The following is a 24,789-nucleotide window of genomic DNA, read 5'->3' on the forward strand; positions in this document are numbered from 1 at the left end:
TATTGTGAACATATGTGGGGTAGGATTGACACGAGGATTATAAGGATGTCTTTTCTTTTGCGTCACAATGTCCTGATTGTAATGCCAAGTGTTTTGTAAAGTATAAAAGACAGAGTCTCAGCTCACTTGTTAGAGCACCTCCTGATGACACCTTGTTTCGTGTCGGAAATGACAGGCTCTCCTCATGAGCAATAAATCCTGTTCTTGTGATACCTGCTCCCAGCGCCCGTCTCTTTATTTGGTAACTATTCAGAATGGGAACTAAGAGGCGACTTGCGCCAGCAGCCTGGGCATCGATAGTAATGCGGGCTCCTGTTCCACAATTGGCGTCCCAACGCGGGGTCCATCAGTGACATAAGGTCCAGTAAGAGAGATCCAGACGATGAGGTGAACATCTAAATGATCGGAGTATACCTGCCTTGAGAGGGCCCTCGCCCGGCTGCCGATTGAATGAACTTCACCGATTCTGAACGGACCTCTCTCGAGTGACCTACTGTCCTGACTGGAATCCCACAGGACTGCTGCGGTAAAATCATGGAGTAAGAGAACGATCGGGCGCTGGAAGGAGGAAGGCGAAGAACTGCCCACACGGTCCGGTCCGGGTAAGGTCGCGTAAATGCGACAAATTGTGAAATGATTGTTTTGGATAATACTAGTATTACGCTTTGTTGAAACCTCTGGAGATTCACCGTCTGCAAACGGAGAAAACAACAGGCTCTCCCTTTGCAAGCAGTGAAGGATAGGTAACGCAGACTTTTGTCCCCGTTGTAATCCGTCGTGCCTATCTTCCTCCCCCACTGTTTCCCGAACTGTCGTTCGTGGATTATTGTCTGGAGATTCTTTGTCTGCAAACAGGGAAGAACAAGGTCTCTCTTTGCAGGTAGAGAAAGAGTGGGTAACGCAAACCTTTTCGCACCCACTTATTCTCCCCACTGATTGTTTGATTGACCGTACATTAAGTGTTCGGTATTGGTTCTTTTGAGGTATTCACCGCCTGCAAACAACGGAGAATAGAAATATTCTGTCTAGTCTTTGCCCGCCGTGATAAGATAGGTAGTGCAGACCTTTGTCCCCGTTGTAACCCGTCATGCCTATCTTCTCCCCACTGGTTGGTAGCCTGTTTAGCCCGGACCGCTTATTAGAGATGAACCATCCAGCTCCACTGGAGGGCACACCTAATAAGGACATGTTCATTAAGTGTGGACTAGTCGCTATAGCTTATAATAGGTTATGGCATAAAAATACAAGAAAAAGAGTTGAGCGAAATCAGTAGGCCACTGATGAGTTATCAACTTCGCTAAAAATAAAATAAGAAATGTTAGAAATAACTCGCAATAAGAAACATAAAAATGGCGAGGGAAGACAAGCTTGATACCAAGGCAGCCACGAGGTAGCTAGGTTCCGTTGCCTATTCCTGCCCCAAACATGTCTGCCTCATTGCCCACCACGCCCAAATAACGGTCACATGAAATAGAAACAATTCAATAGGTACCTACCCCCATTCCGGAAGCTCCCGAAGTTCAACAGGTCCGCGGTTACGCCCATCCGGAGGGCGAGGCCTCGAGGCATGCGGGGCTCGCCTGGCCGCGGTCAGAAGGAGACGCTGTTGGGCAGGCGGCCCAAAGAATAATAAGGACCTCTCCACCTTTCCCTCTTCTGCCGCCCTGCAGGCCACGGGGAGAGAGGGGGCTGTCTTGCCTCGGCCGCCGACCACCCCTCTCTCTCACCTGATCCGGCTTTCGTCGAAGGCCGAAGCCAAAGCGAGGATGGCGGCATTTCTTTGTGCTATAATGGCCGCAACTACACCCAACGCCTGACAGTTGCAGGTAGCCCCGCCACATGCCAACGCCTGGATAGTTGCAGGTAGTCCCGCCACATGTCAAGGGGGGGATGTCTTGCCTCAGCCACCGACCCCCCCCCCCCATCTTCAATGGCTGGCACGGCCCATACCGAAGCGCTGGAGCCGGAGAACGGCGCGGGGTCGCTGGAGGGGGGAGGTGACGCGAACGAGCCTCCCCCACCTCCCTCCAGGTGGAGGCTTCCAGCGACACCCCAATGCTCTTGCTTAAAGAGGGTCAACATCGAAAAGCGGTCTTTTGCCCAGGACGGGCACACGCCCATGCCTCCTCCCCTCAACTTTGAAGATTCTATGAGAGCCGGGGGGCACCCCGATCCCTCCACATGGGCGCCCCTGTCCCCCTCACTGGGAACCGCGACATCGACGCACTCCTGCCAGCGCCAGCCTCAGTTTGGAAATGGCTAAAATACAGCCAAGGTACAGACTTGTTCAGTTCCGGAGGAACACCAGAATGACCCGGTAGGAAAATTGTTGCCGCCCTCCCCACTCTTTGACTGTCGTTAGACTATTACCACATGATTCAAAACCTTTTGAACTACCAACGGAAGGTTCTGGTCCAACCACGAGTCATTGGAGACATTCTGACTGTGCTGGAACTCGCCTGACTCCACCCAAAAATGGCGCCGACACAAAATGAGACTTTTTAAATAAACTTTGTTGCACCCTGATTGCGCAGCTTTTTGTCCCGAGATATGTATGCAGTCTTTGGATAGTGAAAGTAGATATGAAGGATATTGAGTATGTGCTCGGACAATGAACTGACTTAGAGTGGGTACTAATTATGATTTGGAAAATGAATTGGTGTAATTTAGACAGTGAATGAGCATTTGGATAATGAATTAATGAATCAATTGAAAAACTGAATTCTTGACATGCATCATGCTTGCTCTGTAGGGAAGTTTAATACGATTTTATTGCACTGCTGCACTTTATGCAATGAACTGCCACCAACTTTGTTCTTCTTATGTACAGTTTCAACCTGCTCCGTGGCCGGTCCGCTGGGTTGTAGGCCTGTATTTATACATCAACACTTTTTATTAAAAGTATTTTGAAAAAGAAAGCATAGTTGTAGCGGTTGCATTAATGAGTTTTGGATGTTTTGCTACTGTGAGCGAAGAATAAGTATGATGAAAGCTGAAGGTTAAAAAGGACCAGATATTTAGCAGCTACATTATGTGTCACAGGCAGCCGGAAAAGTGTTTTAGACGCCCTTAAAACGACACCACAGAAATGCCACCTGACCGCCACCCTTGCACCCAACAAAAGGGGTTGCGACCAAGTAACTCATGTAGATACGCGGATCGTCAATGATTATCTATCTGACATTACTGGTCCCTCTGGGCTTAAACGCCGAGATGGTAAAGAAATGCAGTACGTGGAGATAGGTCGAGTATGTGGTAGGTAAAAACATTTTCGGATTACTGCATGCTGATGTGCTTTGAATGCTGCCCCCCCACCCCTTCTTTCTCCTCCCTTCTGCAGGTCACGTCAGAACGTCGGCTGAAGTGTGGGAGAGCGATGGTCAAACCACCGACGAAAAGGGAAAGAGGGAATATGTGTGTAGTCGTTATGACGATAAGTTTTCAAAAAAGACGTAGACTTAAACCTGACTGTTCCTCCTTAGAACATAGCGACTGGGAGGATGGACTGACATAGAAACTGGACGGGTACTGTATGACGAAAATTGACTAGAAATAACACGTCAGATAATGTAACTAGACATTTGACTAGGTAGGGAAAGGACAAAGAAAAATATGTGGGTAAGGGTTACCACGGCACCACCCGTCTGGGAAGTTAGAAATGTTGCTGATGTTCAAAATGCACTGCCCCCTTTCTCACACTCTTATAGATATAGCCAAGCTGTCCGACTGTTCTCCCGATCAATACTTGCCGTTGCCTCAGCCTGGAGAACCTCCCACCAAAGGAAGAAACTGAAAAATGGTTTGAGATCCAACCATGGGTAAATAGCGCGACCAGGTTAATTTCTGATCGACTAACCGAGGTGTAAGTATTGGCAAGTGAGAACGCTCGCAGAGATAACAAGCGAGAAGGAAAAGGAGGGAAGGGTAGAAAGAGCTAAGCACGTAGATAAATAGGATAGTAAAGATACGTAGGATATAATATGGATTTTGTTGGCCACCTGTTGTTTTCTGTTTTGTCGTGAATGTCTTATATATATGTAAATGCATGTGCTGTCTTCCTTGTCTGAGTTTGTGTGTATGTAATGTACGGATTTATGTCTTCCCTCTGTCTGTATTTACGTGTTACCTGACCTTTGCTGTTCTGTGTTGTGAGCGCACTAAATGACCTATTTTCGTACACGTCTTCTCTCTCTCACCACCCCCTTATCTCTCCCTCTCTCTACATGTCATACGTGTACCGAATGGCTCGTTTAGATTGCGGACGACTCTCACTCTCTATGAGAGTCTCCCTATTTTCTATCCCTCTTTGTGGTAAAATTGTGCCCCACCGGCACCAGTCTGATTGGATACTTATTGAACGCAAAGGTGTTCAGCGAAATTGACCGAAACTAAAATGATTGTATCTCGCCATATTATTACCTCTCCTTTCTGCAAAATGAATGAACTTGAATTGGCTGAGAAGGAAAGGACAGGTAAGACGACTAAGGTCCCCCAGATCTGGCCATTTATAGGGGAACTGTATGTCAATGGCACCTCATTTCTGTTCTTCAAGAGACGAATGCCAACGTCTAGATTGACCCCCAAAACGCCCAGATTGCCCCACCCCCTTCTTCACCCAAGCGCGAGCGCCCGAAGCATCCCCGCCCCATTTTGATAAGACCCCAGCTGCTGCCCCGGATATAAACATGATGACCATGGGTAACTGTCGTCCCTCGAGAAAACCTTGTTTTACCTGACTCTCGATGATGGCACCCCCGCCCTGTTTGAAAAGGTTAGCCAGCCTTGAAGGGAAATGCTCCGAAATGTTGAATAATGATGAAATGCACAGTTGTTGGGAAACTCATTTATCCTCACTTGAGTTATAGATAGGACAATGAATAAACCTAGCATGAACTCAGCAGGAATACCGACATTTGCACTGCCTGGTAATAGCCCTCTGACTGTGACCGATGAGCGTATCTCCCAAATGCGTAGAATTGAAGGAGGAGTTCACATACGTAGATATCTTCTTCTGCCATTTCTCTAAAACTTTGTTTTGTACCTATTCAAAGATTCACGATCACCAGGAGAAGGGTCAGACGTGACGTACAGCCTGGCTGCAGATCTTGAGGCACGTGTGATCTCGACCAAAGGTGGAGCTGCAGAGCAACAAGATACGGGACGAGACAGCAATTTCAACGTGGAAAATGAGAAATGACGGGCCGCCCTGAAGCCCTCCGTCTGCTAACCCACGTGTGCCTGGAGTCTCCGTTCCCCTTCTTTGGGCCCGATTGATGGGCCTGCCTGCTTGTTATCCTTTGCTCCCTTGGTCCCTTTTGTGTGTCCCAGGAACTCTGACCCAACCCCGCCCCCTCTCCTATCGACTATTTGAACCACACACGCCCTCTTTTCCACGTGACTTATTGCCAAAAGGAAGAACTGCATTCAAGTGGGAATAGGGTGTTGCCACGGAAATATAGGTGCCGAGCATAAGGCGCCACTAAACGGATTGTTTAGGGAACAGGACTGTGGTCTAACAGCAGAGGACTGACCGCACCCTGCAACGCGTAAGGACAAACCCGAGCTGGACCTATAGCTCCACCGCCGGTGCTGAACAGCGCCAACGAAAAGACACGGACTAGAGCCTACCAGTGATGGCTCACTGCTAAAAGACACTGTGACGAAGAGATCTTGTGTATTGAACTGAATTCCACCCTCAACTACTTGGTCAAAATGTTCATTGGTCACATTTTTAAGTCAGAAACATTTATGCTATGTAGTGCTTTGAAACGATAGGAACTTGACAAATGCAATCTCCTATGTGCTGCATTCTGCCAAACACATCAACTGTCCATGATTATATGCCATATGTTAGTATTGACAAATGCTAATTCTTCGACCGCACCTGTTTATATGTACCATCATCGATTACGAAAATGAACTTTTGCTATGTAAAAAGGGGCGACTGTAGAAAATTAGAAATATTGATGTACATAAGCAACGTTCATTTCCCCTTTCCCACTCCTCTCCCTGCGCGCACCATGAATACCGTAAAGCATTGACTGCATCCCTCTGCCAGCAAAGGCCTGTACCCATGTGTACATGACAGCCATTTTAGGCACCCTGGCCTTTTGCCCGCCTAAGATTAGAATCACCGGCTTCCCTTCTGCGTGTATTTGAAACCCCCCCCCTCTCTCTCACATGCATAAACCATGAAACCCTCTCCCTCTGCGCGACCCTGCCATGAAAGGCAGCCCTTCTGCTTGACCCACGCAAACCCCCCCCCCATTCCCTCTTGAAGAGGCATCCTTCGCCTTAGCTGACATAGCCCTCCCCAGCTGCACCTGACTGCCCCCGCTCTCTCATGTACGGGTCATAAGATCTCTCTCTCTCTATGCGACTCTGTCCCTGTGTCCACCCTGGCTCCCCCTCCCTTCTCCTCACATGGGCAAGTCATAAACCTTCTTCTTCTGCAAGACCCTGTCCTTGGGAGTCACGGCCGCGCCTGACCAGCACCTCCTCTCCTTTCATGAATGCCCCTCTGTTGACAAAGCCTTCCCTCCACGCTCGATTGTCCACGCAGCATGAATACCACTCCTTTGATGACCCCTTCCCCCGAGTCCGACTGACCACACATGTCCGAGGCCATCGCCTAAGCCAGGAGATACCATTTACTGCCCCTTATTGTATGAAGTCACTCCTCTTTAAAGGACCCACTATTGATCCTAGCCTCCCCACCCCCTGGGCTACGATCAGGCGCACATCTCCTAATAATCAGCGGAACACTCAGCTGCGTCATTGCCTCCCCTCTTATCAGCAGGTCAAGGGTCCCTATTGTGAACATATGTGGGGTAGGATTGACACGAGGATTATAAGGATGTCTTTTCTTTTGCGTCACAATGTCCTGATTGTAATGCCAAGTGTTTTGTAAAGTATAAAAGACAGAGTCTCAGCTCACTTGTTAGAGCACCTCCTGATGACACCTTGTTTCGTGTCGGAAATGACAGGCTCTCCTCATGAGCAATAAATCCTGTTCTTGTGATACCTGCTCCCAGCGCCCGTCTCTTTATTTGGTAACTATTCAGAATGGGAACTAAGAGGCGACTTGCGCCAGCAGCCTGGGCATCGATAGTAATGCGGGCTCCTGTTCCACAGTACTACCTTCTACAAACGTCACTTCTGCGGCTCCGTGGTACGTGACGAGTCGGGAGGGTTTGGTATTTATACTCTCCTTGATTGCCAAATCGTTCCCGCCACTTGGAAGGCGTACGTGTCGAACAGTATGTTCCATCAATTAGCCTCGGTTCTGGTGTGCCGCAGAACTGGAACCGAGATCAGAGGTAGGGTGAGTCCGCTTCAAAAAACAGACTGCGACTGCTCTGAGTGCGGACGAATGCCTATGTAGACATGCCCGATGTGATGCCATTGTAGGAAACATATCCTACTCCAGACCTTTTTCCTATTTTTGCCTATCCCATATGGGTGGACTCTATTTGTTTAAATCCATCAGATGCCAATCAGATGCAGCAAAAACCGACTTCAATCTAATCAAGCAACAGATGCCCCTCAGAACGGAACCTAACCTTGACCACTGACTAGAACAATTTGAGGAATCTATCAATTTCTTCTCAGTAAATCACCCTCATCTGGACCACAATATTTGACACCTTTCTCACAAGGGACAGTCGCAGGGTACCTGAAAACAGGACCAATGCAAAAACAACAATTGAAGGATGGAATGTTGCACAATGGAAAAACATTCACCCCCAGTCACAGATCTGTGAACCATCTTGCCGTATTGCTAACACTAATTGTTCTCTCTTCATTTATTGTCTGTCTATAACTGTTTTAATAATTCATGTATGTGATTTATCAACTATATGATTAACTGCTATGTAATAATATGAAAAAAGATAATTTTATAAATAACAAGAACACTACAAAAAGATAAAAATATTTGCAAGAGCCTTATAATAAATAAATGAAATAATATTTTTCTAAATTGGTTTGTTGGGTGACTTTTTCACTTAATCACTGGGTATTGACAAATACATATATCATAGTGAATATCATACAGTTTTTATGAGTTTCGAATCTACTTGACTATAGACCGTTTCCAACCTGATTTGTTTCCCTATGTATAGCAAGTATACTACTATTAATATATAGGGGTCCCCTACTTTCAAAAACAACAGATCTGGGTTTAATCCATCGTTATTTTGCTCCCCACACCACCCGAGTTCAGACATGGCCATACGCAAATCAGTTTTGACCCTGTGCCTCATGGGAACAGTCCAGCCCGAACTGCCAAGCCTTGTCTTCTCTGGACCGGAATCAAGCATCCTAGGACCGGTTTCTGGCTATCAGTCATCAGCCAGGACAGATTGATTCCAGTGGCATGGAGAGCACGGGACTCACGTCTGAGCATACCCGTCCCACTCAGGGTGACAAATGCAAAAACAACAATTGATAGACGGAATGGTGCACAATGGCAAAACATTCCCCCCCAGTCACAGATCTGTTTTTTTTTATCTTTTATTTCAAACTGACATTTTCAGATGAATTGTACCATAATACAAAATACTTTACAAAGCAGAGATAAGAAGTCATGACCACATGAGCAAAACAAAAAACAATATATATATGAGCGACCAGTTTTTTACCCCTTTTTTTTATCCCTCCCTCCCCACCAGCCCTGCCCACCCGCTTCCCGGGACCGAAGGGTATCAGATTCCAGACTACTACCTGCTGGTCTGTCTACTTGCGATTCATCCTGACCTTGGTAAAGTTATCTGCTTAACAGTTTACAAAATTAAAGTTAAAATATAGAATCATTAATCCATGAACTAATTGGAGCCCATATGTCTGCCCCTTTTTTACGTGCTCTAACTCCTTTATGTTTATAAACTTCTTTCTCCCAGCTGTATGTGGCCGGCAGTTTTCCCAGCCAGCAATGAACTGAAGGGGGCTCTTTATCAAGCCATACTGTCGCTATAGTAAGCCTGAACACCGCCATCATAATATAGAGCAGCGTCTTGTTGGGTGATTGGAGCCCCTGATTGCTTACGCCCAGCAGTATAACCTGTGGTGACAACACAATATCCCTATCCATTATTTACGTAACATAGTGACCCATTTTCCCAATTAGACTCATTAAACAGGGGCACGTAGCAAAAATATGCACACTATCAGCGCCTAATTCTCCGCACCGGGAGCAGTTAATACCAGAAGTACCTCCCCACCTGAAAATCCTTGCTGGAGTAATATACAGGTTAAACCAAGTTTTATAACACTGAACCTGAATATTAGCTGAGATAGCTGAAGTAGAGCTTAATGTTAAAGAGTCCTTGCAGACCCCCTGATCAGCCTGCACCTTCTCTTGCCATTGATCCATATGCTTAATGAGATCATCCTCCTTTATATCATTAAGTAATGTGTAAAGTTTAGAAATTGAAGCCCCTTGTGAACCTAAGACTGCCTCCTTTAATGGAATTTTATGGCCCTGGATCGTCTCTTTAAAAAGGTAGTCCCTTATTTGTAAGTATTTAAAAAAGTGATTATTCCCCACACCAAATTTTTCTTTAATTTGAGCAAATGACAGAATTGTGTTGTCCCTTATTAAATCCCCAATGAGCCTTATCCCTTTCTCCTTCCAAGATTCCATACAGCCATCGTGGAAAATTTCTGGTAACAGTTGATTGTTTTGTAGGGGGGTATACCTGTGTATCCTATTTAATTTCAATTGTTTCCTAACTGAGGTCCAAATTTTAAAAGCACCCAGCCTTACCTTGAATTTAACTTTTTTGTAGTAGGCAAGATCAATATGCCGCTTCAGACAACCGTGGGCCTCTTCCCCAAGCAATAATTTGTATATGTAGGGGTAGGATCCGACTTGGTCTTCAATGTGTCTTCTACCCAGCAGATCAGACAGCGGCTGGAGATTAGCCGCCCAATAAAATATCTGAATATCAGGGACCATCCAGCCCCCCGATCCTTAGCTAAAGTCATATACTTCAATGCCCTCCGTGGGTGCTTCCCTGCCCATAAAAACTTGGAGATAGTTTGGTTAAAGGCAGAAAGCCATTTTTTATTTACTTCCAGAGGGATTGATCTAAAACAATATAAAATTCTAGGCAGAAACATCATTTTGATAACGTTGCACCTTCCTGGTAGTGCCAAGTGGAGGTTGCTCATCCTATTGAAGTCTGCCTTGGTTTTAGATAGTAGCGGCGCCAAATTACATTGTACTACCTCGTCCACTTTTGCTGTAATTTCTACCCCGAGATATCTAGGCTTCTCTGTAACCCTGCTATCACCCAAGTTTACCATTGAGTTTTTAATGATCATGGTTTTCTCCCTGTTCAGGTAATAGCCTGAAACTTCCCCAAATTTTTCGGCCTCTTTTTCTACCACCCTAACTGCCTCCGCTGGGTTAGATTTTGGTATGGCGAGATCGTCTGCATAGGCTAAGATCTTTACTTCTCCTCCCATGATTTGAGCTGCCCAGATGTCATTGTTCTCCACTATATTCCTAATAAAGGGGTCTATATATAGAGCAAATAATAGTGGACAGCAGGGACACCCTTGACGCGATCCGCGGGTAATTTTAATTAAATCTGATAAAGTGCCCATCACATTGATCCTTGCCTCAGGGTTTTGATACATACACCTTATTACGTTAATATAGCTTTCGCCCACACCCTGCCTTACCATAGTGTCCCACAAGAAGGGCCAGGAGACCCTATCGAAAGCCTTTTCGGCGTCTAAAAGAATGGCCGCGTCAGGGTCTCCTGACACTCCTGCAAGATTAAATAGCGTGATCAGCCTCCTTATGTAGTCTGTAGTCCCTCTTCCAGGTACGAATCTGTGCTGAAACGGAGACACTAGTTTACCTATAACCGCAGAGAGTCTGTTTGCAAAAAAATTTCAGTAGATCCTTAAATATTCTGTTCTGCAGGGTTATTGGTCTATAGGATCCTAATTCCTCAATTGGCTTACCTTTCTGTGGGAAAACTATGATAGATGCCCCTTTCCAAGAGTTTGGCGTAATCTGATCCTGTTGTGCCCTTTGAAAGACTTCCAGAATCAGTCCCATAATGTGTTTCTTAAATTTTTTATAAAATTCTCCTGGGATTGAGTCAGGTCCTGTGGCTTTGCCGATTGGGGTCTGGTCTATCGCTGTTGACAGTTCTTCCCAGGTGATAGGGCTCTCTAGTTGGTTTCCATCTTCTGCAGATAATTGACCCAAGGCCACTCCTGTTAGGTAATCCTGAATTTTCGGGCTCCCACCCCTGATATCTTCGGTATACAGTTTCTGATAACATTTCTGAAATGCCGTGATAATGGCCTTTGTCTCAGTCACCAGCCCCAGATCCGGATCACTGATTTCTCTTATCCTGGCGTGCACTGTTCTTTCCCTGGAGCATGTCACCAGAAGGTGCCCTATTTTTTCACTGCTCTCGTACACCCGGGATTTCCATGCCACATATTTACCAGCTGCCTTCTTAACTGATATTTGAGTGATAGCAGCTTTTGCGACAGTGACTTTTATCTGTGCCACCTCTAAATCTGTACCAGCAGACAGCACCTCTATCAGTTGAGCCTCAGCTGCGCCTAGTTCTTGATATAATGCTTATAGCAGGTTTTTCTCTTCCCTCTGAGATTCCCACCCAAATCTGTTTGTTTCTCCCCTTAACCCTACTTTCAGTGTGTCCCACACAACACTTAAACTAGTTGTTGCAAAGTCATCCTGTGCCCTGGGCACCCCCCAACTTTTTGCTGACTGGAACTGGTGATAACTGACTCTGACAGACCCTGGGCTTTGTTCAACCAGGCCCAGGGCCAGTGACAAGCTAAAAGGAACACATTAGAACACAGTTAAGACACCCAACATACACTAGGGTACACTATAGTATGGTGGGGTAGCCCTGTAGTTGGCATGACCTACCACCTAAGCCCCTAGTATGTAATAGGGCAGGGGATTGAAACTACCTAGAAGTCTCCAGTATCCTGGGGCATGGCAGTTTAGAGGCCAGCAGATTCTCTGCACCAGCATGTGTGCAGTGCTGAAGCCTGAGGTCAGTTTAAAAGCTACACTGGTGGCCAGGACAGCTTTTAAACCTTAAATTGTGCCCAAACTCGACTTTGAGGGTAGGGGCCCTTAAAAATTAAAAACCTACCATGTTTTTGCAATATTTCTGCAGATTCAGAACCCCTGAAGTCTCCCCTTGTTGCACAGGGGATGGGGTTCCGGTAGAAATTAGGGAAATACTTATAAAATATGGTTTTATAAACCCTGGTGCTACAAAAGTGGTGCAAGTCATTTTCCCCATTGCAAACCCCATGGCCCATAGGTTAACATGGTAGGAAGTGATTGATTAATAAATATTGATAGGAGAGGGCTAGCCGGACCATTCAAAGACTTCCCAGAATGGTCATAGTTAATCCAACAATATTATATTGTTAAATTTCTCCTAAAGTGTACATACAATAAGTTATGAGACTTTCTTGTTTGTAAGTCCAAATTCAGCCTTTCAGTGGCCTGTCCTAATTGGTCAGAGTTAAGTGGATTAGCCAGGCTGCTGGGAGGGCAGTGATCTGTTCTATAGGAATGCCAGGCCAGGAGGTGGCATCGTAAACTACGTTCTTCAAATGCAGAAGGGAGGCCTGGATTTCAGTCCACTAAGACAGTCATGACCCAGAGTCAGGGCTAGGCTTAAGAAAGGTATGTGCAGATGTTAAGGGGTGTGTTTAGCCAGCTCTTACCTCCTTGCTGGAAAATCAGCCATTATGGATTTGAAAGAATGATGCACTCTGGGACAAACTAATGCCACACTCCACATGATGTGGTCATAACCATGAGGAGTTGCCCTGCTCTCATTGGTCAGCAGTAACCTAGTGCTTGACCCAGAGAATTTTGAATAAGTATATGAGAGGGGCAGAGCCCTCCAGATCTGCTGCTTGAAACTGAATGAAGTTTTAGGTAGGGTGAGCAACCCAATAAACCCTTGCGGGCTTGGGCAATAGAAATGTTTAGAAAATGGGCCAGCAAGGGATTTGTTTGTGAAACTATTTTTTATCGAGAGTGAAAGGAACTGTACTAAATCAGATTACCACACTTTGTCAAATTAGTGACTCAAATATTTTTAGAAAAAACATCAATAATGTTACCACACTAACATATTGAGACAATCGAAAGAAATGAAGGAACCAGGTATTGTTTTATCAAAAAGATTATTATTTTCTTTATAGCAAAAAAGTGCATAGGGTACAAAACAATGCAAGTGCGATAAAAAAGGAATGTGTTTTAGATATTCCTGTAATATATCACAAAATAAGGGTCTAAACTGCTTAACTAGTACAAACACAATGATTCCAAAACAATAATTGAAAATCAAAAGTGATTACAACATAACAAGCAGGATTTAGACGCAGCGGTCGACGTTTCGGTCTTTTGTGGCTAATTTCATAAGACCATCATCAGGACTTGAATTTTTAGAGCATATGAAGATAGTTGACCCTGAAACAAACTGTGACACAATGATATTGTGTTATAACCTGGTTACATATTTACAAAAAGACAAAGACTTTTCATCTATACAAATAAAAATCACATTTAAGATATTGCATAAAGATGCTCAGATCGGTGTGGCGACTGGACATACAGTTAATTGTGATTACACAATTAGTTAAGCTTACTTAAAAATTCCGAGACAATTAGTTCCCAGAAGTAGGTTGAAGTGTTGTTCAGCACTGTTGGATATACAGCGTGTGAATGAATCAATTGGATCCAGCAATGAACGAACTGTAAAAGAACAGGTGTGGGATATTTACAATTTTGACAACGGATTGAGCTTTGAGGATTAAACAAAGGTTAACATCTACCCTTACTTTAAGTTTTGAGATGATCACTTGTTGATACTGATGATCGATTATAGATTTCTCTATTCGGGTCAGGGATTGTCCTGAGCAAAAGGAAACAATGACATAATCAATGTCGTGTGGCTATATCTATTGTAGTTGGCTGATCGACTCTGTCATGCACTAGTTACAATGGGGATTACCTTTAGATCCAGAATTTGGAGTGTCCAAGAAATAAATTGAGGACAGCGCCTTGTTATGATTATTCAATAATCCGGTTCTGAAAAGTAAGGAGGATAATTGTTGTAGTTATATTCACTACTGCCAAACTATTGTTAAAGGTTGCATGTCCAAGCGTGATTTAACTGCATTGGTTCATACATAGAACATGCAAATTCTGGATCTAAAGGTAATCCCCATTGTAACTAGTGCATGACAGAGTCGATCAGCCAACTACAATAAATATAGCCACACGACATTGATTATGTCATTGTTTCCTTTTGCTCAGGACAATCCCTGACCCGAATAGAGAAATCTATAATCGATCATCAGTATCGACAAGTGATCATCTCAAAACTTAAAGTAAGGGTAGATGTTAACCTTTGTTTAATCCTCAAAGCTCAATCCGTTGTCAAAATTGTAAATATCCCACACCTGTTCTTTTACAGTTCGTTCATTGCTGGATCCAATTGATTCATTCACACGCTGTATATCCAACAGTGCTGAACAACACTTCAACCTACTTCTGGGAACTAATTGTCTCGGAATTTTTAAGTAAGCTTAACTAATTGTGTAATCACAATTAACTGTATGTCCAGTCGCCACACCGATCTGAGCATCTTTATGCAATATCTTAAATGTGATTTTTATTTGTATAGATGAAAAGTCTTTGTCTTTTTGTAAATATGTAACCAGGTTATAACACAATATCATTGTGTCACAGTTTGTTTCAGGGTCAACTATCTTCATATGCTCTAAAAATTCAAGTCCTGATGATGGTCTTATGAAATTATCCACAAAAGACCGAAACGTCGACCGCTGCGTCTAAATCCTGCTTGTTATGTTGTAATCACTTTTGATTTTCAATTATTGTTTTGGAATCATTGTGTTTGTACTAGTTAAGCAGTTTAGACCCTTATTTTGTGATATATTACAGGAATATCTAAAACACATTCCTTTTTTATCGCACTTGCATTGTTTTGTACCCTATGCACTTTTTTGCTATAAAGAAAATAATAATCTTTTTGATAAAACAATACCTGGTTCCTTCATTTCTTTCGATTGTCTCAATATGTTAGTGTGGTAACATTATTGATGTTTTTTCTAAAAATATTTGAGTCACTAATTTGACAAAGTGTGGTAATCTGATTTAGTACAGTTCCTTTCACTCTCGATAAAAAATAGTTTCACAAACAAATCCCTTGCTGGCCCATTTTCTAAACATTGAAACTGAATGAAGCAGGACTATCGCGGCTGCACGGAAAACTGAGGCAGACAGACGGATATCGGGTTATTGTACTGTGATACTGTGAGCGACATCATTGCGACAGCACTGCGATAGCGACTGTGATAGTGACAGTACTGGGGGAAAAAACCTGCATTTAACAAACTGTAAGTGCCACGCAATTAATGCCTAAAGTCGCACTTAGCAGCAAGTAATTTCTGCAGCGAAACCTGTGTGCAGCTATAAGTGGAGAGGTGGCCGCTCACTTCATATCAGACACTATCTACTGTCAGTTTACCCTGTAACCTGTAACCTGAAAACCTGTAACCTGAGACTAACCTGACATCAGCGTCTGTCGCTTTCTCAAGTCTTTCGGTTGAGCTCTGCGAAAAGAGTAGCCCTGTTAGCGCCGACGGTGGTGGTGATGCGCAGCACAGCGCGGTTGCTTGGTTTTCTGGTTCCCTGCTTGGTTTCCTGGTTCCCTGGCTCCTGGTGATGACGGCGCTCCTGGCAGCTCTCCAAACGACGACGGCGGCCCTGCTTTGCTGCCTTGCTGGGTGACTGGACGACTGACAGAACGCCGGCAGATGGGCAAAAAACCACCCACCCGACAGGTACTAGGTGTTTGATTTTCGCGGCCGCCACATGGATAATGAGGATAACAAAAACTGTTTAAACTCTATTAAACGCTATTAAACTGTCAGAGTATTGACTATTGAACCTCCACTAAGCTGTTACGGTTACTACGCTTACTACGTTGTGGTCTAGTCTTGGCCACTAGAGTGCTAGAGTACAAGAGTACAAGTGCAAGGAGGGAGAAAAAAAAAAAGAGCAGGAGATAGACGCGAATTGTTGAAGAAAAGAGGGGAGCCACGCTGGAGGGGGCTGGATATGCGTCAATAAATGATGAGCAGATGGGTGCAACAACGGAGATGATCCCTCCTAAAATCGACAGCGTCTATCTAGAGAGAGTTAGCAGCAGAGAGGAGGCGAGTGGTGACTGGAGGCGAAGCAATCTGGCTATCAGCTCAACAGTCACAAAGACCAGAGCAGCCTTCAATATCCTCAATAAAGAAAACTTCTTATGAGGTAACCCAGTATCCCTCAGAACCTGGGCAATTCAATGATAATATCAACAATGGTCCTGTCGGGTGTATGCAGAATTGCTTCAAATACTGTGTATATCTCAAAAAAAAAATTCTGATGACGTAATCGTAATACTTATTATGACTCAAGATTAAATCATTATGTGCAAACCAAACAAAGGAAGGGTCAGAACATGTTTTTATTCCATGAATTATTACTCATTCATGATTTATCTTTTTGTTTTTAACTGACTCCTTATTATGCATAGAAATTATTTACAGGTACGGCGCATCGATTCAAATAAGTGCAAATTGTGACATAAAGTGAAATATTGTGACTAGGTGACAAAAAGTGACTTATGTACATGTGAATGGGGACTTTTGGGGGCAGGAAACAACAACTAGAAAGTCAATCTCTCATTCACAAATTCTCAAATCCAACACGCTATATTGGTTAGCTATGCTACGCTGGATTTGGATGATTGGTCCTTAGGGTATTTTGTCGACGTTTCGACCCTTTTGACGCCTTAGTTGTGGGTCTTGGTGGGTCAGCCATGAGGTGGAGTGGAATTGGGGAGGGCTTCATCAAGGCCATACAGACCCTGTATATCAACCCAATGGCTAAGATTAGGGTCAATAGGGGATACTCGGCAGCAGTCAAGATTTGCAGAGGGACAAGGCAGGGTTACCCGTCATCCCCCCTGCTGTTTGCATTATACTTGGACCCCTATCTGCGTAGGCTGGAGCAGAATCCACAGATTCCGGCAATGAATATAAACGGCTGCGCAATAAAAACTCTTGCGTATGCGGATGACGTTGCCATTCAGACACCTAACCCCTCCGTTGCCATTAGGGAGATTGAAGCAGAGGCTCAATGTTTCAGTCAAATCTCTGGATACAATCTGAACAACTCTAAGACACAGATTGTTGAAAATAGATATTCTGTGTGTAATGACGCTAGGGTAGTTGGATCAGCCGTGTACTTGAGGGTGGCAATATCAGCAAACCTTGATATGGTGGTAGAGATAAACATGGCTCCACTGATGGCAAGAGTAAAAACGGATCTAATAAGGATGAACAACTTACACCTATCGCTGATGGGCTGTACCAACGTTATTAAGATGCTGATTCTCCCCAAATTTCTTTATTTTTTTAGATTGATCCCTTTATTCTTTGAGAACAGCTGGTTTAATACATTAGAGGCAATATGTAACAGATTCATTTGGGCACATGGGAAGACGCGTAGGGCATATAGATATATCACGCTCCCAAGAGAAAGGGGGATGTGGGGAGCACCGGACTTCAGGTTATACTACATGGCAGCTGCTCTACAATATATGCAAGGGCTAATAGGAGGAACAGATTTGGATCAAAGAGTTAATAACATGTCTACGAAAGTATATGCTACTGTGTTAGGGACAGATGTGGGAAACTGCTTTTTAAATTGTATTGACTTTGGCTACTTTAAAAGAACCAGGTTCAAGACAGTTTCCGCTGCTGTTAAGATTTGGATTGCCTTCTTGAAAAGAAGTAAACTGGGGAAATACAAAAGATATATTAGACTCTATAAAAATAGGTCATTTCCTCAAGCAATCTTCGCAGATAAAGTAATGTCAGAATGGGTAAACAGCTGTAGTGTCCAGATTGGGGACTTATTGGACGCAGAGGGGATGATACAGTTTGCAGATCTAAGAACTAAGCATGGCATTGATAATAGAGGCTTCTTCAAGTACCTCCAGGTCAGGAGTTTTTTTAATAATAAATCAGGGGGGTCAGTTGGATTGAGTAGGAATGAGATACTGGAAACAAATAGACTTTTGGGGGATCGCACCATTAGGTCCTTTTATGCCTGTTTGGTTAAAGGGAAAACTGACAACCTAGGAAAAGTGGGTAATAAATGGGCGGAAAAACTTAGCGTGGAAGCAGGGTGGTTTAAGGAATCACTGGACCTAGGCCGTACTATATTGTGTTCATCCTCCATGCAGTCACAACATTATAAAACTTTGTATTCACTCTATCATACCCCCGCCAAGATAGCTAAATGGGGCGGGAACATGGGTACCACCTGTCCCCGATGCAACGCTAGTGAAGCTGATAGTATTCACATATTTGCTACCTGTCCTCAACTGCATACGCTAGTCAGGGACATCAAGGGTTTCTGGACAGATCATTGGGGATCCAAATTAAACTTAACCCAGCTCGGATAATTTTAGGTCTGGGTTTGGAAGGAGATGACACACAGCAGGAATTTCTGTTCGTGGCAATGTCAGTATACAGATTGACTTTAGCAAGGGCATGGCTTGATAAAAATCCGCCGGCACTGCAAATCTGGCTGGCTAATCTGTTGAACGCATATAATATGGAGAAGAATATTTATGCACGAAAAGGGAAAAGGGGAAGGACATTAGGCTTAAGAATATGGCAACCCATAAGTAGGTGGAAGGAAGGACTTGGGCCGCAGGTAGACCCAAGAAGGGCTTAATGTTTAATTGTGGTAAAGTATGAAATATAAATAATGATGGTGGAAATGCGTAATGAAATGTTTGTATATCTTGAAATAGAGCTCATTTAGCTATGAAGCATGAAGTAATAACGCTGAACAATGTATAATGTGTAAAGTGTGTGCAACATGGAAAATAATAAATATAATAAAAATAAATGAAACTGAATGAAGCAAGAAGTGCCCTGCTGAAGGTTTTAATGTACAAGGAAATCCAAAGCCTGACCTATGAAGACTGCACCATCTGAAACTACGGCCCTGTGGATTACCTTGCTGCCAAAAGAAGAAAAGGAATATTTTTCTAAGACCTATGCTGAGTCCTATCATGTGTTAGTGGCCTTATTGCAAGTGGCAGAACTACATTTGCCCCTACCAATAACCCACTTTCCAACACTGGTGCTACCGTAGTTTTCTTCTATAAACCTGGGGATCCAATCGCCAATCTGCCGGATATAATCTGCCTCACTTAAGTAAGCCCTATTGAAAGACCACTGTGTCTGCCTGAAAGGTAGCTCCATATCTAGCTCAATCACTAGGGGGTTATGGTCTGACATGACCTTAGGAAATAGCTCGATTGTACTATTGAAGGCTAATTCCTGAGAAACAAGGAAGTAAACCAGCCTAGTTAAGACTTTGTGAGGTGCAGAGAAATACGTTAATCGTGGATCAGCCCCCCTTTTCAGAGCCCACACATCTTCTAGCCCATGCAGTGCCTGCATCTAAGATAAAGAATTAAATACTTTGGGCTTCCTGCCCTGATAGGGAATCTTCCTTGAAGCAACTTTACAATTCAGATTAATATTTAGATCCCCGCAAAGAATCAACGGTAGGGTCCAACTTATTAGTTCCGTCTTAAGCCAATCCAGCGGAGCCGGGTCATCCAATACTGACCCGTATACCGAGCAGAGAGTAACATTTTTATTTTCAATACACCCCTGAACAATCACCCCTCTACCCAGACTGTCAACTGACATCGAGGGAAGCTAAGGAAGCCCCTTATCCCATTATTTGCCAGGACAGCCACCCCTTTTGTGCGACAATCTTGTGACGTATTTGCAACAATGTAATACCCGGACAGTTCCAGAAGTCTTTTCCTACTACCCTCAATGTGTGTTTCTTGGAGGCATAAGATATCAGCTTTTTGCTTTTGCACATCAATACGGATCTGCCTCCTTTTCTGGGGATCATTTAAACCGCAGACATTCACAGAAGCAATTCTAATTTCCCTCCCCATTTATGGTGTAAATAAGATAACAGATAAATACAGTCAGATAAATACAGTTGGACACCTGAGAAAAAAGGAAAGCACCGCATTTTATGCACACCCATCTCCAGTGATATATTACTACTTCACCGTGGTCCCAGCACCCCCCCTCCCAATCCCTCTTTCCACCTCCCTTCAATATGTGATGCCTCCTCCTGCATGTGTTTGCGCCCCAGCTGACCCTGACCTCACACCTGAACCGTTACGTGAAACTGCCTAATTAACCAAGCAAAAAAAAAAATAACTCTCATTTCCTGCTTCCCCTGTCCTTAAGCTCATTCAGGTATTCCTGAGCTTGGATCTCAGAGGTAAACACACTTGTCATGCCTTTAAAAATAACTTTAAGCCTAGGTGGGCTCATCAGATAAACTTAACACCCTTGCTGCTGGAAGGGGGAGATCAGGGAGCGAAGTCTCCATCTCCGCTCTGCCGTGGTGTGGCAGAAGTCAGGGCGGACAAAGAAAGAGTGTCCTGCTGCAGTTCTTTTTGCATCGGGCCGAGCTTTTCAAAAATGGCTTGGTGAAGCAGAAAGTTGCCCAAAAATATTAGTATGGCTCTAGGTTTGTCTTCCTGGCCTGATCTTTTCTTTATCATTAAAGGGAACCTGTGCACCCTTTGTACTTCTGCATCCCAATCCCAATGGGACAGTTCTGGAAAGGCCTCCCGATAAAGTCTCAAAACAAAACCTCGGATATCATCTCCTTCCTCCTTTTCCGCAATTCCTAGCAGCCGTAGGTTATTCCGCCGCTGTCTGTTTTCGAAGTCCTCCAACTTCCAAAGGACGTCCGTTAATCTCCTTTTATGCGAGGTGGTTTGCTTTTCGGAACTCTCCGCAGTTGCCTCCAGCTGGACTACGTGCTCTTCCAGTGCCGTCGTGTGGTCGTTGATCTCGGTGCAAGCCATATTAACCTTCCTGACCGCCCCCTGAAGTTTTCTGGTGGCTGCATGGGCCCTCTTGTGCTCCTGTCGAGCTTCTGTCTGGATTTGCTTTCGGGTGGCATAGATTAAATCCATCGAGGCTGAGCCAACCTTCGCCCCTGCCCCCCATATCTGCGCTTTTGTTGATGTGTTGCCCGGGTGCGGTGTCTGGCTCCAGTGCTCCCTCCAGGTGTGAGGCGGAGTAGTCCCAAACCAATTGGTTTGACTGGCTAGCATCAGACGTGAATCCGAGACCTTTCCCAGAGTCTTTGTGGGTTTTCTTCCTACTGCGGGCAGGCAAGCTCTTCTGTGTGTCAGGCTCAGGAGCAGGGTCGCTACTATTTGAGGAGAGCTCATCAGGACTGTTCTGCCAATTCTCTTCTGATGCATCGGATTCAGGATGCTTGTTTCAGGTCCAGGGAAGTCATGGCTTGGCAGTGCGGGCTGGACTGTTCCCATGAGGCACAGGGTCAGACTGATTTTCATATGGCCATGCCTGAACTGGGGTGGTGGTGTGTGCTAAAGAATGGTGATGGATTAAACCCAGATAAGTTGACTGGGGGTGAGTGTTTGATTTGCTCAAACGCTCCGTCCATCATCCCCTTTGATATCGCTTTGTTCGCCCTAAGTTGGCAGGGTATGCCCAGACGTAGGTCCCTTGCTCACTCTACCACTGGATTCAAGATAGCCTGGCTGATGAGGATTATGAATCTGAAACCGGTCCCAGGATGCTTGTTTCCGGTCCAGGGAAGACAGGGCTTGGCAGTTCGGTCTGGACTGTTCCCATGAGGCACAGGGTCAGACTAATTTGCATATGGCCATGTCTGAACTGGGGTGGTGGAGTGAGCTAAAGAATGGTGATGGATTAAACCAAGATCAGTTGACTGGGGGTGAGTGTTTGATTTGCTCAAACGCTCTGTCCATCATCCCCTTTGGTATCGCTTTGAAAACAGGACCAATCACATCCCTTCTAAAAAAAAACAATGCAGACTTTGAAGATCTGACAACTTTCGTACAGTGACCAGCCTCCTCTTCCTAGACAATGTGCTTGACGTCAGGGAGGATACCCTCGCAATGTTGGACAGGGATGAATCCTACCAGTTCATACAACTCAGACTCTCCTTGGCCTTTGACACATTCAATCATGACATTCTAAAAAACACCCTAAATTCATGAAAGTACAGTACTTAAATTGTTCAAGTCATATCTCAATAATATCCACCTTCAGAATACTCTTAAATACGACCTATCAAAACCCTCCCCATTCAATCGAGGAGTGCCTCAAGCAGTGGCGTAGCTAGCCGTAATGCCACCTGGGACAGCCCCTAAGTTTGCTGCCCGGGTGCAGGTAAGAGCGGAAGGTGTAGCCGATGGCCAACTTCTTCCTTGGGGGGGTCTGGCAGACAACGGACGACTTGTTCTCTGGGCCAGGGGGACAGTAGTAGTCGACAGACCCCCTAGCTACACTACTGGCCTCAAGGCTCCATTCTCACTCCAACTCTTTTCAGTCTTTCTAAGGAACCCCTGCCCTCCATTGTCCACCAGGCCAATTCTACATTCCATCTTTACACAGATGACATACAGCTCAACCTCACTTCACATCACTCGAGGATACAAATCACTGGAATCAAACTCTGACTAAAGAACAGACTTGGCTTTCAACAAACCACTGAAGACTCACTACCTGTTCATTTTCAACCCACCACAAACCCCCTCTACTCCACAACTGTCTGCACTACCTTAGCACTCTAGATGCACACCAAAAATCATTGACTGCACTAAATCTCTTGAAATCACTCTAGGGAAACAGCTAAACGGGATAGCTCACATCAACTCCACCACCAAAGGCGCAATGTACCAACTCAGAGTACCGTCCTGCTAGACTTCCATGATGTGGTACAGAAACTGGTTATCTACAGATTAGACTTTGGTAATAGTGCGCTAACTGGATCATCCAAATCTCAACTGGCTCTTGATAGGGGTACACTCAGTGCAACTGTGAGACTGATAACTGGAGCGAGCTGCAATGATCACATTACTTCTTCCTTGTACGCACTCAAGTGGCTTCCTATTGAAGCACGCTACATTCCAAAGATAGCATATATCACACATAACACACTGCAACATGGTACTTCAAAATACCTGACACAGAAACCAGGACCTCATCCTCACAGGCAAGTTGGGTTCCCTGCTGGCCCCAAGCTCAGTATCTATCTTTAAATTGATACCTGGACTAATGGCGGACAACCTTGCTATCTTGTTCAACACAAAGTTAAAAACTGGGTGTTTTCCCAAGGGCTGGAAAAAAGCATCAAAACTCCTGTTACTTAAAAAACCCAATCTTAATCCTAGAGACCCTAACAATTTCTGGCCTATTTCCCAGCGTCCTTTGCCAGCAAAACTTTTCGAAAAAAACACGTCTCCAACTCTCCTCTCTTATCCAGGACAATGGTTTGTTAGACGACATGCATTAAGGCTTCAGAAGAAGCCACAGCACCAAATCAACCATGATTACACGAGTTGGAGAAATCAGAGAGGTTTTAGATTCTGGACGTAAGTCAGCCCTGATCTTATTGGATCTCTTTGTGGCATTCTATATGGTCCACCATAACCTCCTGCTGGATACCTTAGCCTCTATTGGAGAACAGCACCCTGATGTGCTCTTTCCTCTCAGAGAGGACACAGTTTGTGGCACTGGACTCCTTTCTTTCGGAGCCTTTTTTCCTTCCTTGTGGGGTGCCACAGGCCTCCTGCATCAGACCGACCCCTTTTAATGTTTGTTACAGTGCTGGCACCCCTAATTAGATCCTTCGGCTTTGCCCCGACATCAAACTCCGATGACACGCAAATTGTCATCTTAAACCAGGACAATACTGGCCGTGATTTTCATAACTGTATGCTGGCTCTCTGCTCATGGGTGAGAATCAACTGCCTAAAATCATATTCAGACAAAATGGACGTTATTTGGCAACATTCCCTCCTTTTGGTCCCTGTCTTGGTGGCCAGCAGAATTCGGTCCTCTGCCCACTCCTGTTAAGAAAGTTAATAACCTTATCATGGACCATAAACTCTCCTCTGGTGACCAGGTCCATTCCCTGATGACCTCTACTTTTTCAATTCTTTGGATGATCAGAAAGATCCTAAGATTAATTCCTATAGAATTCCAGAAAACTGTTTTGTCCTCCTTTATTCTATCAAGGCTGGATTATTGCAACAGTCTGTATCATAAAATGCAGGAGCAACATCTTAATAAGCTGCAGGTGCTTCAAAATGCCGCTGCAGGATTCCCCTTTGGTACTCCCAAAGTCTGCTCTGTCAAATCAGTAATCCAGGAACTTCACTGTTTACCGGTCAGTAAGAGGATCGAATGTAAATCCTTGTGCACACCCTTCAAGGCTCTTCACAATACTACATCACTCATTTCAGACTGAGATTCACGTGGTACATACCCAATAGTACTCTCTGGTCTTCTGGCTCAAGAACCTTGACTGATCCTAGATTTAAAAATCAAGGAAGAGGAAGAAGTTTTGTCATTGGCACTGCTAAGGCATGGAATGAGCTGCCTCTCTTCATTCATTCTTCTCCTAGCCTGCTCGCATTCAGAAAGGATCTGAAAACATGGTTATTCGGCAACTAGCCCCTCCTTCTATTTTCTGATTCTTTGGAGATAGGGACAGGACACCTCCAGGTAACAGTGAGTTCTATAATCAAACAATCAGTGGAATTGTAAGCACGCTGC

This window comes from Lissotriton vulgaris, chromosome 7 (assembly GCF_964263255.1).
Source record: "Lissotriton vulgaris chromosome 7, aLisVul1.2, whole genome shotgun sequence".
Taxonomy (NCBI): domain Eukaryota; kingdom Metazoa; phylum Chordata; class Amphibia; order Caudata; family Salamandridae; genus Lissotriton; species Lissotriton vulgaris.